This window comes from Triturus cristatus, chromosome 2_2, assembly GCF_964204655.1.
Source record: "Triturus cristatus chromosome 2_2, aTriCri1.1, whole genome shotgun sequence".
Classification (NCBI taxonomy): domain Eukaryota; kingdom Metazoa; phylum Chordata; class Amphibia; order Caudata; family Salamandridae; genus Triturus; species Triturus cristatus.
This window is the reverse complement of record NC_140582.1, coordinates 1,237,409,659-1,237,422,156: the sequence shown is the minus strand read 5'-3', so window position 1 is coordinate 1,237,422,156 and position 12,498 is coordinate 1,237,409,659.

Below are 12,498 nucleotides of genomic sequence, written 5' to 3'. Positions count from 1 at the left end.
TCTATCCATCTCTGACCCCCGAAGTCCCCCCTCACCACTCCTTAACATCACCCATCCGTGACCCCTAAAACACCTTCGCTGCCCCTAAACTTCACCCATTCATGATTCCTAAAAACCCTTTCTACACCTGAAGTACACCCATACCTGACCCCTACAAACCACTCATCACCCCTAAACCTCATCCCCCCGTGAATCTGAAACCTTCCCGACCCCTCATGGTGTCCAACCGTCCCAGTGCCACATCTGGTGCCATCGGCCGATCTTGGCTTTCTGCGCAGCTGCACTTTCAGGCTGAGGGTTTAAGCACTTCTAGAGTGAGAACAGCACTGAAAGTGAAAAGCAAACACTGAAAGTGAAAAGCAAGCACTGAAAGTGAAAAGCAAACACTGAAAGTGAAAAGCAAACACTGAAAGTGAAAAGCAGACACTGAAAGTGAAAAGCAGACACTGAAAGTGAAAAGCAGACACTGAAAGTGAAAAGCAAACACTGAAAGTGAAAAGCAAACACTGAAAGTGAAAAGCAGACACTGAAAGTGAAAAGCAGACACTGAAAGTGAAAAGCAGACACTGAAAGTGAAAAGCAAACACTGAAAGTGAAAAGCAGACACTGAAAGTGAAAAGCAAACACTGAAAGTGAAAAGCAGACACTGAAAGTGAAAAGCAGACACTGAAAGTGAAAAGCAAACACTGAAAGTGAAAAGCAGATACTGAAAGTGAAAAGCAGACACTGAAAGTGAAAAGCAAACACTGAAAGTGAAAAGCAAACACTGAAAGTGAAAAGCAAGCACTGAAAGTGAAAAGCAAGCACTGAAAGTGAAAAGCAAACACTGAAAGTGAAAAGCAAACACTGAAAGTGAAAAGCAAACACTGAAAGTGAAAAGCAAACACTGAAAGTGAAAAGCAAACACTGAAAGTGAAAAGCAAACACTGAAAGTGAAAAGCAAACACTGAAAGTGAAAAGCAAACACTGAAAGTGAAAAGCAAGCACTGAAAGTGAAAAGCAAGCACTGAAAGTGAAAAGCAAACAGTGAAAGTGAAAAGCAAACACTGCCGAGAGTGTCAACAGGACCGGGGCAATTCATGTAACAGCTGGGTAAACAGGAGGCGTTTGACGCCTGGAAGGGGGGAGGCCACATTCTGCATAGGCGTGGGCATACCCAGCATTCGTGCAGCAGGAGCAGTGGCACCGGTGCATGGTGCAGAGGTTCGCGGCCCTCTGTGTGGCTGTCTTTAGACACGTCCTTGCCACTAGATCCCTCCACGTGGCTGTGCAGCCCAGCCCCCCACCTCTCTTCTTGCCTTGCATGGGGCTTGATGAGCACGGAGCTCCCCTCCCCTCCTAATTGGTCACAGAAGGCGCAGAGATGAAAGAGGACCCCGGGCCCCCCATTAATCTTCCCTGTTGTCTTTCCCCGAGCCCCGGCCCTGATTGGGGGCCCCGTAAGTACCTGTCTGGGGAGCCGGGCCTTGTTTACGAGGCCACGGCCTCCTCGTGGTGAGCCGGCCTGGAAGAGGCGCTCTGGGCCCGCGGCCCCCACCCAGGGCCCCCAGAGCTAAATAGGCTTCGTAATGGCAAATTACAAAGTGTTACAAGGGGGAGATTAATCGGGGGTAAAGCCGGGGCCTCGGGGCTGGAGGTAACCGGAGAGGGCTGATGCGCAGAGGCCTCAGACGTTTACTTCAGTCACCAAAACATTAGAGACAGACGAGCCGTGGAGCGACACCTCACCCGCCCGTGACTGCCTGCGCGCCCGGCCCGGCTCGGGGCATCTCTGCTGCGCAGCATCTGGAACTTTAATGCCGCGTTTTATGGGGCGAGTGACGTAACCCGTGCCTCGGGTATCCAGTGCGCGCTCTGGGAAAAGGATGGACATTTCTGCATTTTTCTTACAGATCTGAACAAGTGCTTAGCTGCTGTGGTTTGCCCATGCGCTACATTCGTGGTGGGGTGAATTTTCATTCAGCCACATTTTTCAACAATTTTTTTTAAGGGTTTTACCGCAGGGCACACGGTTCAGGACCCGCTCTTAGGGCTGCTGGTACAGCGCCCAGATCTCCGGTCTCAAGCCAGGCTCGCCTGAATTACGTGTCCGTCTCAGGCCAATGCATGTGCTTGGCACAGAAGTGAGATCTTTATGCCAATGAATATGTACCCCCCAAAAAACGGGACGCAATTTACAAAAGAGCAACGATAAGTACATTGCTCCCATATAAGTTATAACTGTTTTGAAAAGTTAATACACCGGTTTATGTCAGTGAAATCCGAGTGTGCAGTGCGCCCACCTTCGTGTAATTGACACACCCAAGATTACCGGCATGTGTCACTGGAGGGCGTCGTGGGTGGCCACGGACGTCCCATCCTGGTTGTGCACACTCCGGTGTTCCAGTTCTAAACATTTTTACGCGCATTTACCCAACTTACTGCGCTGTGAAATCCCAGCTCGAAAGGTTTGGCGCGGGGGTTTCATGACGTGCTGAACGAGGCACGAATCACCTCTATTCTCTCACGAGCTGTGGAGAGAGAAAGTATATGCGAGAGCAAAATTGTCAGTTAAAATAAAAACGTGTCACATTCCAAAACCCTCAACTAGTGAATGTGTCCGTGCGTGGAGAGCGAAACGTTATGTTCAGCGAAACAGATGTGAATCTTTGTAGTGCATCCAGTGTCCTTACGGTTGGACCTGACGGCAGAAGTAAATTACGCCTGCTTGGGAAGGTAAGCAAGCCCTACCCCCCCCCCCCCTCGCCCCACCTCCCCTCCAGCCCTCATAAGAACAGACCGGCAGCTGTAGGCTACGCAGACAGAAATGACGTCTATTGTGGTATACATGACCAGTACTACTCATGTGTGAATTAGTCATTTGTAGCCGGGGTCAGTGAGCGCCCCCTGCCTGCAGCGCCAGCCCTCTGCAGACCAATGATACTGCTAAAATAATCTCAGAGAGATGATAGCGCTGCGCTCCACAGAAACACACGCACCAGAGAGGCGCTAGACTGCTAGCAACATATCGAGATGTCTGCAGGAATAGTTGAATGGATTAAACGACAGCTGCCTAACAGATTCACCCGAGGGCTTAATTTGTGCCGGAGGTTGTTGCTGGTGCGCATCAGCACACATTTTTGGGGACGAGGAATTATTTGTGGTTTTCAGACTTCGACCCAGAGCAGGAGAGAGAGAAAGGCAGAACAGGGAGAAAGGTGTGGGGAAGGATGGGAGAAGCCAGGGTGACAAAGGGAGACACCGGGTGACAAAGGGAGAAACCAGGGTGACAAAGAGAGAAACCAGGGTGACAAAGAGAGACACCAGGGAGATAAAGGTAGAAGCCAGGGTGACAAAGGGAGAAACCAGGGAGATAAAGGGAGAAACCAGGGAGATAAAGGGAGAAACCAGGGTGACAAAGGGAGAAACCAGGGTGACAAAGGGAGAAACCAGGATGCCAAAGGGAGAAACCAGGAAGATAAAGGGAGAAACCAGGGTGACAAAGAGAGAAACCAGGGAGATAAAGGGAGAAACCAGGGTGACAAAAGGAGAAACCAGGATGCCAAAGTGAGAAACCAGGGAGATAATGGGAGAAACCAGGGTGACAAAGAGAGAAACCAGGGAGATAAAGGGAGAAACCAGGGTGACAAAGGGATAAACCAAGGTGGTAATGGAAGAAACTAGGGAGAAACCAGGGTGACCTAGGGAGAAGCCAGGGTGATAAATGGAGAAACTAGGGAGAAACCAGGGTGACAAAGGGAGAAAACAGGGTGGTAAATGGAGAAACTAGGGAGAAACCAGGGTGACAAAGGGAGAAGCCAGGGAGATAAAGGGAGACACCAGGGAGATAAAGGGAGAAAACATGATGCCAGAGGGAGAAACCAGGGAGAAACCAGGATGACAAAGGGAGAAACCAGGGAGATAAAGGGGGAAACCAGGATGCCAAAGTGAGAAACCAGGACGATAAAGGGAGATACCAGGGTGACAGAGGCAGAAACCAGGGAAATAAAGGGAGAAACCAGGGAGAAACCAGGGTGACAAAGGGAGAAAAAAGGGTGATAAAGGGAGAAACCAGGGTGACAAAGGGAGAAACCAGGAAGATAAAGGGAGAAACCATGGTGACAAAGAGAGAAACCAGGGAGATAAAGGGAGAAACCAGGGAGATAAAGGGAGAAACCAGGGTGACAAAGGGAGAAACCAGGATGCCAAAGGGAGAAACCAGGAAGATAATGGGAGAAACCAGGGTGACAAAGAGAGAAACCAGGGAGATAAAGGGAGAAACCAGGGTGACAAAGGGATAAACCAGGGTGGTAATGGAAGAAACTAGGGAGAAACCAGGGTGACCTAGGGAGAAGCCAGGGTGATAAATGGAGAAACTAGGGAGAAACCAGGGTGACAAAGGGAGAAAACAGGGTGGTAAATGGAGAAACTAGGGAGAAACCAGGGTGACAAAGGGAGAAGCCAGGGAGATAAAGGGAGACACCAGGGAGATAAAGGGAGAAACCATGATGCCAGAGGGAGAAACCAGGGAGAAACCAGGATGACAAAGGGAGAAACCAGGGAGATAAAGGGGGAAACCAGGATGCCAAAGTGAGAAACCAGGACGATAAAGGGAGATACCAGGGTGACAGAGGCAGAAACCAGGGAAATAAAGGGAGAAACCAGGGAGAAACCAGGGTGACAAAGGGAGAAACCAGGATGCCAAAGGGAGAAACCAGGAAGTTAAAGGGAGAAACCAGGGTGACAAAGAGAGAAACCAGGGAGATAAAGGGAGAAACCAGGGTGACAAAGGGATAAACCAGGGTGGTAATGGGAGAAACAAGGGAGAAACCAGGGTGACCAAGTGAGAAGTCAGGGTGATGAAGGGATAAACTAGGGAGAAACCAGGGTGACAAAGGGAGAAACCAGGGTGGTAATGGGAGAAACTAGGAAGAAACCAGGGTGACCATGGAAGAAGCTAAGGTGACAAAGGGAGAAGCCAGGGAGATAAAGGGAGACACCAGGATGCCAAAGGGAGAAGCCAGGAAGATAAAGAGAGAAACCAGGGTGACAGAGGGAGAAACCAGGGAGATAAAGGGATAATCCAGGGAGATAAAGGGAGAAACCAGGGTTGAAAAAGAACCTGGAATAGTAAGATAAAGAGACAGGAAGTGTAGGGTGGTGGAAGAAAGGGGCAGGAGGTGGAATTCAGACTAGTAAACTCACCACACATCTTATATTACACTGCTCACCTCACATCCCTCGATCTTAATCCCCCCTTGTCTTCCTTCGGTCGAGTTTTCCCAAATCTGCCACTACAAAACTGAACCTCATTCGTGAGTCGGATCTAGGGAGAAACCAGGGTGACAAAGGGAGAAACCAGGGTGGTAATTGGAGAAACTAGGGAGAAACCAGGGCGACCAAGGGAGAAACTAGGGTGACAAAGGGAGAAGCGAGGGAGATAAAGGGAGACACCAGGGAGATAAAGGGAGAAACCATGATGCCAGAGGGAGAAACCAGGGAGAAACCAGGATGACAAAGGGAGAAACCAGGGAGATAAAGGGAGAAACCAGGATGCCAAAGTGAGAAACCAGGACGATAAAGGGAGATACCAGGGTGACAGAGGGAGAAACCAGGGAAATAAAGGGAGAAACCAGGATGACAAAGGGAGAAACCAGGGTGACAAAGGGAGAAACCAGGAAGTTAAAGGGAGAAACCAGGGTGACAAAGAGAGAAACCAGGGAGACAAAGGGAGAAACCAGGGTGACAAAGGGATAAACCATGGTGGTAATGGGAGAAACAAGGGAGAAACCAGGGTGACCAAGGGAGAAGTCAGGGTGATGAAGGGTTAAACTATGGAGAAACCAGGGTGACAAAGGGAGAAACCAGGGTGGTAATGGGAGAAACCAGGGAGAAACTAGGGTGACCAAGGGAGAAGCTAAGGTGACAAAGGGAGAAGCCAGGGAGATAAAGGGAGACACCAGGATGCCAAAGGGAGAAACCAGGAAGATAAAGGGAGAAACCAGGGTGACAGAGGGAGAAACCAGGGAGATAAAGGGAGAATCCAGGGGGATAAAGGGAGAAACCAGGGTTGAAAAAGAACCTGGAATAGTAAGATAAAGAGACAGGAAGTGTAGGGTGGTGGAAGAAAGGGGCAGGAGGTGGAATTAAGACTAGTAACCTCACCACACATCTTATATTTCACTGCACACCCTCACATCCCTCAATCTTAATCCCCCCTTGTCTTCCTTCGGGTGAGTTTTCCCACACCTGCCACTACAAAACTGAACCTCATTCCTGAGTCGGACCTGTTTGGACTCTGTCCCAGAAAACTAGTCTCTGAGACTCCTTCTAATGACTGCATTATTCCTAAACTGCCCTTTTTCTAGCTTTTTTCAGCTTGGGTTTTTAGCTCAGATGGTCGCATTCTTTCAGACGGTTTCCCTCTTTTACTCCATTTTACTCTTCCTGCTCGGATGTTGCTTACTTTGCAGTGGGAATAATAAATCGGAGACCCCAAGAGTCCAACACTGTCCCCAGTGTTGCTAAGTCTGGAGAGGTCATAGTCAACCCGACCCTCCTAAATTCCAACACTTTTCCCAATATTGGTTAGTTTGGAGTGAGGGTAGTACATTTGACCCGCTTAGAGTGCAAACTTTCCCCAAAGTTCATTAGTTTGGAGAGGAATAGTGAGTATGAACCTCCAGAGTCTTAACTTCACATATTTCCTTCTTTAATGGGCTGTTTTTATTTACTATTTTGTGCAATGTTTTCAATAAAAGTTAGTTTTTGTAATGTAATGTAGTTTTAATTCTTTATTGAACATTTGATTGCTATTATTTTTAACCCTTTTTGGTTTTTAATACATACACTTTTAAATAAACATTTGTAGCACTTTTATTTTAACAACATTGTAGTTCGCATTATTATGTGCAACACATACTTCTTTTATTTACAAATGCACTTTTAAACATTTTTTAACATTATTTTCATAGAATAATTCTATTTTCATGGAATCGCATTGAAAAATAGTCTTAGAATCATTTTAATTCAGGTGCAATTTCTATTGAGTTAGGGTTTTTTAGTGTTTCTCTTTGTTTCATTCTGCAGCTGTTAGCGCGGAGATTAATTGTAGATATTTTATTATAACTAAAAGTTTAAGGTAATTCATTCTAGTTTTTGATTTTCAGCATGTCTTCTATTTTTTAATATATTCTCTTAGATTTTAAGGGTTGCTTCAAATGCCTGGATGGAGTTTATTAATGGATGTTTTGTGTATTTTGTTTAAAAAGTTTTAATGTTTGCATTATTTTGGATAAAACTATTTGCTTTATGGCTGTTGATGTGAATGTTTGGGGATACACGACTGCTATGGAATTGGATTATTTAATTTTTATATTAAGTGTGGGTGGGAATGTTTATTTTATTATCTGTTAATCACGGCCACAGAAGATATCCGTGCTATACTGGACCGGGGAGAAACTGCAGCCTTCATCCTACTCGGCCTCCACGCACCCGTTGAGACAGTCTCCTGCCACACCCTGGTCAGACGCCTGCGCGGCATGAGCAACCAAGGACCGGCCCTGAACTGGATAGGACCCTTCATCACAGGAAGAACACAGCGAGTCAGACTACCGCCATACGCATCGTAACCCAAGGCGCTGAGCACTCAGCCCCACCCTGTTCAATATCTACATGACCCCGCTCGCCATCATCATCAGGTCGAAAAACATCACCAGCATATCCTATGGCAATGACACCCAACTCATCGTGTCTCTGACAGACAAGTTAGAACCAACTCCTAATTATTGCTATTTATTATTTCGTTTTGTTTTTATGTTACCAATTTATATTTTCATTTTTTTAAAATTTTTTTGTGGACCTATAATAAAATGAGAAAGAAAAAATTATTTGTTTGAAAATTATATTGAGGTTACTTATTTAGAGTTTTCAAATGATTTAAGGATTTACACTCACTTTTTTGAAGATGGTTTCCATATTTCATTGGACCATACGGCAGGCTTCACTCTTCTTTTTGAGGCCCAGGCATAAAATTGGCTTATTTCTTCATTTCTTTTCTAGTGATTTATTAATGATATGTTTGTTCTGATTTGTTAACTGTTTTATTATTTTGAATCTGATTGGTTGCTTATTTCTTTTTTCTCCTGTATGGTGTTTTTCTTTAATGAGAAACACACATTTGTGCATATAAGTTCATTTTTAGTATTATTTTAAATGTTTTGTGATGATTTATATTAAAATATTTACATTTATATTGTGCTGTCAATATTTTTTTTGTTGATATTTTATGTGTTGAGATTTTTGTATGTTTTTATTATTTTGATGGCGTGTCCACATTTTGTCTACTGATAATATCCCAATATTAGAATTGTTGGTATTTTTGTATTTTACCCGGGAGCTGTTAGAAATGGATTTTGTGGTTATCTATATTTTTGAAATCAATATTTTTTTTAGCTCAATAATATTTCGATCGATAATCAACATTACAACTCTGATTGAGTAATATTAGCATATGTTGTCTCTCTATTACATGAAATGGAGTGATTTCAGAAAAGTGACCGTGCTCTAATCAATCTCTTAGCTCAAATTTGTGATGCCGAATCAAATCTTTTATTGTTTTTAAAAGTCTAATCCCCCACTTTTTCTTCTCTGCTCAATGGCCTAGAAGTTAAGGCTGTGGTATGGCTTGCAGTCGCACGGCATTCTTTGGCCAAATTCTGACATTTCAGATCTACTTTTCCCAATTCAAGCTCACCCACATTTGGGAAAGTGTAGGACTTTGCATTGGGTCACAGTTAGATTCCCGCTCCAAATGTAGCCACGTGAGTTAAAGTATTGAACTTTAGCCAGGGGGAGGGGTGAGTCAGTTTACCCATATCCACTCCAAAATTGCACACATTGGAGGAAGTGGTGGCCTTTTGATGGCAACATTTAGTATCCCCACTCAAAAGTAACCACACTGGCAAAAGGGTTAGACTTTGGGTGAATCAGATTTACAATTTCAACTCATCCACATTCGGGAAAGTGTTGGATTTGCAGGGGATCGGATTTACTATTGCCACTCCAAATTTAGCAATTTATACAGATTAAATAATAGGGCACAATCTGAGGCATTATTATTTTTATGTTTTGTCATTTTACTACACAATCCTCTCTGGCCAAAATATACACCTTTTTAGTGCCCGTTTAACACTTGAATATATCAATTAGCAACTAAAAGAGAATAGCTTAGCTTTTCAATTGGAATGCGACTGTTTGCCACCGTGCGTGACCACCTATAATAGTAACTTTTGATCCGTTTGAGCTAGAAATGTTTTTTTTGTTTAAATATTCAAATCATGCAGAAGAAGGTGGATTATATGATAACAGTAGTAAATCCATTACTTTGCAGACAATACTATATCCTCAGAATTAGAGAATTCCATTGGCCTTGTTTATATTATAGACCGAGCACACCTGAACTTTGACGTCTTACTCACTTTTAATTCTGTATTTTATTTGTAGAATTTGTATAGTGTCTAGACGACATGCTAAAGCACTTGTCCACGTAAGTAGTGTGATATACCATGTAGGGTGTGAGCTAACCCCAGGCGGAGATGGCGTAGTGTCACTACGCGGAGTTCCACTGAGTTGGGAAAAAGTCTGTGGCACTCCGCTCCCCGCCTCCACCCCCTAATAAAAAATATTAAAACACAAGAACAACAATGCTGGATTTTTGCCTTGTCATTTGCGATGGGCTGGATAACTGAAAGTGGGTTTGTCGTTATGTGATGCCTCTGTAAATGTCATCCTCTGATTGGTCAAATTTGTGAGTAATTGATGCTAGCCAGGAACATGGTTTTTGGCATAAAAGACGATGCTCCGCTCTATTTTTTTGAGCAGTCTCCTGAGAACATACACTGTGTTGTACTTCTAGGATCTCTGTTACTGGCTGCAGCTAATAAATTTGATCTTTGATGTCAGCAGAAGAATCCCGTGTCTCTGTACTCTAAGACAGGTGGACCCGAAGACTTTGGGCGTGTCCCCTGCGCCGCTGGGTTTAAATCCCGGTTCTTCAAGGACCAGCCTGGGACCTCGGGGTCAGCGAAGGGCAAGGAGAAGAAGAAGAGGAACCTGCATTTCAGTCCGCAGAAAAACAGGATCCTGATAACGGAGGTGATAGAACACCATCAACTACTGTTTGTCACCTCCACTGTGTCATTGGCAAAAAAATGGACTATGGCAGTCCATCGTGGACAAGGCGAATGCAGTTGGAGTGCTGAAGAGGATAATGGAAGAGGTCAAGAGGCGCTGGAACTACGTCAAGCGCAAAACAAAGCTGAAACTCGCCAGCAACCGGAAGGCAGCAATGCAGACTAGAGGTGGGAGTCCAGCGCCACAGGAGGAGCTCGATGACATGGAGGAAATGGGGTCCACAGTCATCAGTGTGGAGACGGTGGCAGGAGTTGGGGGACTGGACACTGCTCACAACAGCAACACAACACAACAGCAACAGGGTGAGTAATGACCAGGGACTGGGGGGATGGGGGAGACAATGACACACATGCACAATTAAGAATAGCACAGTGCACACCCACAATGACTCCGGACCATGTCCCTGATCCCCTTGGCACACTTCAGCACACCTAGAAACAGCAGGTAGACCCCCGTCGACTATGTGCCCAGAGGGGGCCCTTCCAACACATCACCAATCTCACAACAAACCCATGCACATGTGCCAAACCGAGCAAAGCGGCGTGTCTGTGAGCAACACTGACAATGCAAGTGACACTGCATGACGAATAGCATGGCTGCAGTCAACATATCATGACATGTTGCACACCACAACACTGAAGTGGACTGCATCCGTAAAGGAGCAGGTCACACTCTGACACATCCACATGCACAAACACCCCCTGATGTCAACAACACATCTGCGGACAAACCATGCCCCAAACCCCCAACTCCCACCAAGAGACCAATGTACCCAAGTATGCAACATCTCAGCACTGTATAAGTACAGAAGTCAAAGTTACACCGCCTGAAAGGGATAAGGGGCAACAAAATCAGAGCTGCAGGGTGTGACTCTCCCAAACTGAAGCACACACACATAGCATGCAGAGCACATCAACATTGACAACAATGTGGTACAAACCGCAACACATCCACAACAGAACAGAGGACACAACTGGTGCGGTTTGTGTGTAGAAACTGGCCAATCACATTTGGCATAGCAGGGAAATGTGGGATGATAATGTACAAGTACAAACACACATCCGTGATGTTGTCGAAATGTCCACTGTCCCGCATCAAATAGGCAGCTCCTCCCAAACAGTCACAATGTACATTGTCATGCAGTCTGTATGTAAACTTGTACAATGCATCAGCATACATGTGAACACAATGTTAAACTGCATCTCCCTTCACATTGCAGAGGGAGAATCAACACCTCCTGCAGAGCAGACCGAACCTCTCTTCACTGATGATGAAGATGACCTCCCCACCATCGATCCCGATGCCCTCCAACAGCCCATGGACACCCTCAGCACCCCACCCCCCGGAGCAGGGCAGCCCAGCTGCATCGAGGAGACCCCACCCCCTGCACAGACCACACAGCAAGAAGCACCCACCACCACGGCTAGCTCCTAGGACCTCCACGAACAACACATGGCCTTCCAACGCCGGGTGTTAGGGTGCAAAGAGAAGCTGGCTGATCAGGTGCGGATGGAGTTTGACCTCATGGCAGCCAAACTAGATGCCATACGTAGGTGTCTAAGTCCCATCAGGGACCACTCACATTCCCTAACGGACACCCACTGTCCACTCCATGCTCTCCAACGATCCATGGCTGACATTGCTGGAGTCATGACTCTGAGACAAGAACAACTGTCGAGTCAGAGTGGCTCCAGCGATGTCGGCCGGGAGTTGGGACACATGCGGAGGATCATGGAGAACATGGAGCGGATGCAGGCGGAAAGGATGGCTGCCACGACTGCACACCAGCGAGATGTAGCTGGGATCTTTCATGCCCTGCAGACCCTCATCATGGCATTGCTGCCACACGGCCTGGTGCCGATGAATGCTGCTTCTAACCATCCACATCTCTGCCCCCTGAAGTGTCAGTGCCTCACAGTGCGGGAGACAATCCACCTCCGGCCCCTGATGTGTCACTGCCACACAGTGCGGCAGACAAAACCCCACCACCCACATGTGAGGAACATGAGACATCAGTGGACGAAGATGCAAATGATTCTGCCTAAGTGGTAAGAAGGATCCCAAATTGATATATTATGTGTCAGGCTCCAGTTCCCATCTAGACCCCCAGTTGTCCTAATAAATGTATACTCACGGCCATCGTTAAAGGGTAATGAATCCATCACCCTAGAAGAATTAACTATCTTCCTTGGTACCATTGACACCAACCAGTTTATTATATTAGGTGGAGATTTTAATTGTCAATATGAACCATTGGAAGGTTTACCACTGGATAGTTTGTATGACGAGGACCAGTTTTTAAAAATACCGGAGTCTGGTTGCCCT